Source organism: Kogia breviceps, chromosome 3 (genome assembly GCF_026419965.1).
Source record: "Kogia breviceps isolate mKogBre1 chromosome 3, mKogBre1 haplotype 1, whole genome shotgun sequence".
NCBI lineage: Eukaryota > Metazoa > Chordata > Mammalia > Artiodactyla > Physeteridae > Kogia > Kogia breviceps.
In genome coordinates, this window is record NC_081312.1 from 4,857,532 (window position 1) to 4,863,799 (window position 6,268).

At 59.3% G+C, this 6,268-nt stretch overlaps 1 long non-coding RNA gene across 1 annotated transcript; it reads left to right on the plus strand.

Annotated features, from left to right (window-relative positions):
- The first annotated feature begins 1,294 nt into the window (after nt 1-1,294).
- On the plus strand, nt 1,295-4,184 carry LOC131753291 (uncharacterized). The gene is made up of 3 exons (XR_009334779.2): nt 1,295-1,425; nt 2,941-3,212; nt 3,818-4,184. It is a non-coding gene; the product is annotated as an uncharacterized lncRNA (long non-coding RNA).
- The last annotated feature ends 2,084 nt before the right edge of the window (nt 4,185-6,268 follow it).

Below are 6,268 nucleotides of genomic sequence, written 5' to 3' on the forward strand. Positions count from 1 at the left end.
AGCCCTGCCCTGCCCCCACCCACACGCCGGCCTTGTTCCCCAGTTCCCCGGCACCCAGGCCATAGCCAAAATCCTCCAGTCACTTCTTGCAGTGTCTCCTGTTTCCAGTGCCCTGTGACCCCTTCACGACCTGCCCAGGAGGCACCTTCAACCCTGGGGTCCACTGGCTGGAAGGGCTGAGAGGACCATACCCCCTGGGCCTCAGGCTTCTCAGCTGGACACGATGACCTCTGCTACCACCCAGATCTAAGACCCAGGGGGCTGGATTGAGGAATGAGGCTCTGTCCCAAGCAGGGCCTGAGGCCCATCATATCTGATGACGTGGGGAGAGCAAGCTATTGACGTCTGTCAATCATTCATTCATTCATCCATTCCAGCGCACACCTTCTTGTGCAGGCCTCACGTTGGGTGCTGGGATATTCAAAAACGACTCAGATGCTACCCGGCAGCCCCGGCCTGGCTGGGGAGTGTAGTGTATTCATTATCTATTACTGCATGAGAAACTCTCCCCAAGTTCCTCAGAAGCTTATGATACCAAACGTTCATTATCTCGCAGTTTCTGAGGGTCAGGGATCTGGTAACAGCTTAGTTTCGTGGCTCTGGCTCACGGTCTCTCATGAGGCTGCAGTCAAGCTGTCAGCCAGGGTTGCGCCGTCTGACGCCTGCCAGGGGCCGGAGGACCCCGTTCCAGGCTGACTCGCTCACACGGCTGGCGGCTGGCGGCCTCAGTTCCTGGCCAAATGGACCTGTCCGCAGGACCGCCTGAGCACGCTCAAAACACGGTGCCTCGCCTCCCACACAGCCGGGGTCCGGCCACAGTGCCTTTATGCAGTCGTGGCCCTCTTGAAGGGGGTGGTCGCTGCACAGGGAGCAACCGGGGGACCTGCCTGGTGGTCCAGCGGTTAAGACTCTGCACTTCCACCGCAGGGTGCTTTGCTTTGATCCCCGGCCGGGAAGTTCCGCAGGCCACGCAGTGCAGCCAAAAAAAAAAAGACAAATTGCTCACAGGCAGCAAGAGGAGCGCTTGCCTGGACAGGCGACCTCAGCACGGATGAGACCTGGACGAGACCGGCAGGGAGCGCTGGGGGAAGGCTGAAGGCGGGCCAGGACTGGGAGGGGCTTGGACCACGCTGGCTGGAGCGTGTGGACACATCTCATTGGTTGTGGGCACGGCACATCCAGGGGAAGCGGCGGGCCTGAGGTGGCTGCGGCCAGTGAAGGAGGGGAGGCTGGGACAAAGCGCCAGGGCGGAGACGCCTGAGCCAGCTGGGAAGGAGAGAGAGAGGCACACTTTGACAGGAAGCCCCTGAGGGCAGGCTCACCTGGACCCCCGCTGGCACAACAGATGCTCAAAGACGGGTGACAGAAGCCGGCCCGCCACCCTCCATTTGGACAGCAAGGCCCCGAGAGGGGTTCACCTGGGAGGTGAGCGTGGCCCCTGGCCGAGTGGCACAGGAGCCAAGTGTCAGGCACCCAAGGGGCCCAAGGACGGCCCTGTGACAGGGGCTCCAGAGGGCAGAGCCCAAAGCAGCGGGGCAGGTGGCAGAGGGGACCGTTCTCCCTGCTCGGTTGCCCCAGTCGGGCGCGGGCTCACGTCTGGCTGGGTAACTGCCCCAGTATGGGCGGGGAGGACAGGGGAAGCCAGGAGGGATACGGAGCTGACAAAGGCCCCTCCCACCCGGACAGGTTCTGGAAAAGGGGGGCTTGGACTCTGGGTCCAACAACCACAGCAGGGCTCCTGGGTTCCAGGGTGCCGAGGCCTTTCTCTAAGCCCCTTTCTCCGTGGTCTCGTGGTCTCCGGCGCTCGCGAGGAGCCTGCCTGCCACCCTGCCGTCCCCGAACACGCCCCTGGGCTCAGTAGCCAGTACCCCTGCCAGGGGCACCACCCCGCCCACTCCTGCCCCACCCTCCCACCGACTCCGCCTGGGTGGGGTCACACGGCCCTCCTCTGGCCACTGCACTGGGCGCCTGCCCACCCAGCCGTCCCCCACCGTGACAGTGAGGCCTCCAGAGGGCACCGATGAGGCCCGGCCCCAGGAGGCCCGTGGGCAGCAAACACCCGCCATGTCCACGCTTGGCCGAGCTCCCCCCAGCCCAGCCCCCCTGTCCTGGCCAGTTAGCCCAACCCAAGCCGGGGTCCACCCCTGTGGCCTTCCGGGTCCGGGGCACCCCAGGCAGATCTCCTTAGCTCTATTTTTACACCAGAAGCACTTGCCATGTCTATTTATATCACTCCCCACCTTGAGTTTCCGGCCATCTCATAACCTGGCCAGAGCCTGCCTTGATCCTGCCTCTGCGGTCCTCACTCCAAGGCCAAGTGGGTGCGGAGCACAGCTGAGACCAAAGCTCACTTGGAGAGGTGGCCCTGGGGAAAAACTGTGACTGTTTGCAGCTGGAGGAAGATGCAAGAAACCCCCCCCACACAGCGTGGTGGCCGCTCTGGGGATGACTAAATTCAACTGAGAGATGTGAATTCAGCAAAATCTACCCAACAGAACTCTGGGCGCCGTGGGCTCGAGAGGGGCCCCCAGGACACTGGCTGACTGTCCCTAAGGGGTCCCAGACCCTCCACCCTCTGAGGCCCAGAGCAGACACCCTCACTGGGGTGTCTGAGTCACTCCCAGTGCAGACTGGACCACAGGCCAGAGGGACACGCAGACGGCAGACGTTTATCCACCGGGAGAAAGACACCCTTTGGGCAGAGCCCGTTTATCGGCACCAAGGGCTGGGTCTCTAGGCCCCCAGCACAAAGCCACCCCGCCTGGTCACTGCAGCATCTTCAGCAGCCATTAGAAGGCCCTCCTGAGCCAGGGTCTAGAGCCCAGCTGTGGGGTCAGGGTTTAAGAAGACTTCAGGAAAAAAAAAAAAAAGAATCCCGTAGGAAACCCTTCAGTACCTCAGCTGATTAATTAATTCTGATCTTCCATGTTTCCTGCAAAGGTGTCAATGGATAAAGGCAGAGAGCCGGGCATTTTGCTCTGGAGGAACGACAGCAAGGCCGGGTCTGCCCCTGCTCTGTGCCCTCTGCGTGAGCTCCTCCACTTGCTCTGGCCCCTAGAATCCTCCTGAACCCATCTGACAGATGACGAACCTGAGACAAAGATGGCTCACAGGACCACACAGCCAGGAGGGGTCCCAGTTGAGACTGAAAAGCAAAACTGAGCCAGAGCTTCCTGAACCTGTCCTTGGAGACGGTCTCAGCCCCTGAAGAGGTCAGTTTCAATGCAGGTTTTGCCCCTGCCTGCTCCGAGGGCCCAGGTGGGGCCCTAGAATCTGCATTTTAGCTGTCTCTCTGGGAAACTCCAATCCTAGAGGTCTGGGGTGGGATACCCGTGGCCACAGGGCAGGACAGCCCAGAGCCCAGACTCACTCACCCAGGGCAGGCTCCTCGACTGCCTGCTTACCCCCTGCTGTGTGCCAGGCCCCATTTAGTGTTAGTAAAGAAGGGCAAAGTCCCGGCCCTGGTGGAGCTAACATGCCAGAGGAAGGGAGGTGATAAACACATAGAGGAACATACAATGTCACTCTAGGAACTGGACGAAAGCAGGGCAGGGGGATGGGGTTGGGGGGGCCCCCCAGCCAAGCCCCTTTTGAGGAGCTGAGAGTTGAGCAGGGACCTGAGTCCTGGAGATGACCTGTGCCAGGCTGGGAGGAGGAGCTCCCACCCAAGGGAAGCAGTCAGTGCAAAGGCCCTGAGGTGGAAATGAGCTTGGAGTTGTGAGGGTGCAGCCAGGTCACCTTGGGCTCTGAGGCACTGAGCTTGGGTTTCATTCCAAGTGAGGGGGGGGCCAGTTGACAGCCCTGTCCTCCCCACCAGTCTTTGCCCAGGAGCTCTGGAACCTGTTCCGGTGGCTTCCATCCTAGAACCATGCCTGTCCTGGCCCACAGCCTCGCCCTGTGCACCCTCTGGCACGGCCTAACACCCCAGAAGGTCTACACAGCAGATGCCTCGGCCCCCACCCTCACCCCACTCACCCTGTGACACCCTGAGCTCCAGCCTTGCTCCCCACCCCACCCAGGGTCCAAATAGCCTCCCATCACTGAATTCATCAGATTCCAGGGTGAGAACATTTATGACCCTTTTTTTTTTTTTTTTTAACCTGCTGGTGTTTCTAAATTTTCCAAACCCAAACTGTCTTGTGTAAGAATTTATAAAAGCTGTGCAAAATAAATACTCTACCGCGCACTTTCAGTGACCTGGCTTGACCCCTGGTCCCCGGTGGCACTTCTCCCCTCCTAGCTGTCCTCCTGCTCTGGCCTTGGGCCCCTCCCACCTCTTAAAGGCTGGGGTCGGAGCCCGGCAAGGTGGCCTCCCCTGGGAGGGGGAAGGGTCCTGGGGCCCCGTGGAACGTGAGAAGCTTGAAAAAGCACATTCTGTGCTGTAATTTTATCCTCAGGAAATGAAGAAGAACAGACATGGACCCCAGTGGCTGATGTAATAATGCAGGCCTGTCAGGATGTACTCATTTACTTGGCCATGACTTCTCCGCTTCTGGGTCTCTCCCCAGCTGTCGTGGAAGGCCCAGGAGGTCAGGGAGGAGGGCCTGCCCTGTCCCGGCTCCAGGCCCCGAGCACCACCAGAGGGAGTGATTCCCGGGCAGCAGGGGCATGCATGATTCTCAGGGAGAGATGGCTTTCAGGAGCAATGTGGTCTCAGGGTTTAGTAAGCCAGCAGCACACCCGAGTGACCCCAGCCCCTCGCAGGGCCTGCTTTCACCCCTTCCTCACAGCCTTGAAAATGCTATTTCAAGCACATCCTGGGATGAACGGGACAGACCCTGGACTTGCCCTTGGGGTGCTCCTGGTTGGAGGTCACCACCCAGCACCTGCTGCCTAGGCCTCTCTAACAGGCCACTGTGGGCAAACCTGCCCCAGAGACCACCCTTCTACTGCTCACCACATACTGGACCTTTGTCCCCAAACTCAACAAGCCTCAGCCTGAACACTGCGCCCCCAACCCAGTCCAGCCCCACTTCCAAGCCCTCCCTGCAGGATGCACAGCTAGAGGCCTCACACCTCACACCTCCTCCCTGGCCTGCAGGATCCCACCCTGCAGCTACCAGCTCCCCCACCTGGATCTCTGTAGGGTCGGTCCAAACGGGGCTTCCCTCCAAGGAGCTTCCTGAAGCTCAAATACTGAGTGCCTACTCTGCGCCAGGCTGCTGGGCCCCTTCCCAAGGATCCCCCGCAAGGAGTCAGGGCTCACGCCACCTGCCCCAGGCATGACATTAACTTCAATGCACTTGTGTTCTCTTAAAAACGAAACAAAGAGGGTCCTCTTTGTCTCCTTATTAATTGGTCCATAATAATTTTCTGACTTACTGCCCTGTTAAGGCACTTGATTCTCCTCTCAAAGCTCCAAAAACAGGGATGGATGCTGCAGGCATTTGTGCTTTACCTCCTGAGGCCTCAGTCACCCAGGGGCCCCCTGTTCCTAGAGGTGAGTCACCTGGATGTAGGTTGTCCAGTTTAATCGCCATGGCCTCAGAAGCCTCCAGCCAACTCCTGCCCCTGTTTTGAGTCTGGGCTGCTCCTGGGGCCCACATGCTTTTCTGGCTCATGGGCCTTGTTGAGGCCTGAGCTGGGTCAGAGGCTGGCGATATTCAAACTCAGGCCTCCAGACCCCTAGCTCAGGGCCCAGCAGCCATCACAAGCACTGGACTAGGAGTCAGCAGACCTGGGTTTGGGTCTCTGCTTACGGAATGTTCTATGATGCTAAAAAGAAAAAAAGGAAACCACACATAATCGTTGGATTCCTAGTGGCCTCTGTACCACCAGGGTTCACTACTTATTGTACATACTCCTGACATATACCCCCTAGTACCACATATATATAATCTTTAAAACCTGTCCATGAGATACATATCCATGGCAACCCCCGTGTCGATTTCAGAAACAGTAAAATTCAAATAAAAGAACTGTGTGATCTGCCACATCGCAAGGTGTGGTCCTGACCACAGGAGCATGAAGAAGGAATTTGGGCGCAGTCCCATTGTGAGGGAGAAAGCGTCCAGCCAAGCCCAGTCCCAACCGGCCAATCGGGACTTCATGAGGCGCTGGGGAAGGAGGGTTGGGGAAATCTCTGACCCGGACCCTCCCCAGGGAGCAGGGAGAGGGTCCCTTGCCACTGCCAATCTCGGGGACTGGGGGGGGGGGGGGAGGAGCGGGGAGCGGCGTCGGATTCGGCTCCTACTTAAGCCCCCCGACCTCCCGCCGCCCAGCCATCCGCGTAGACCGGAGCCCAGCGCCCTCCCACTTCGCCTTCGCA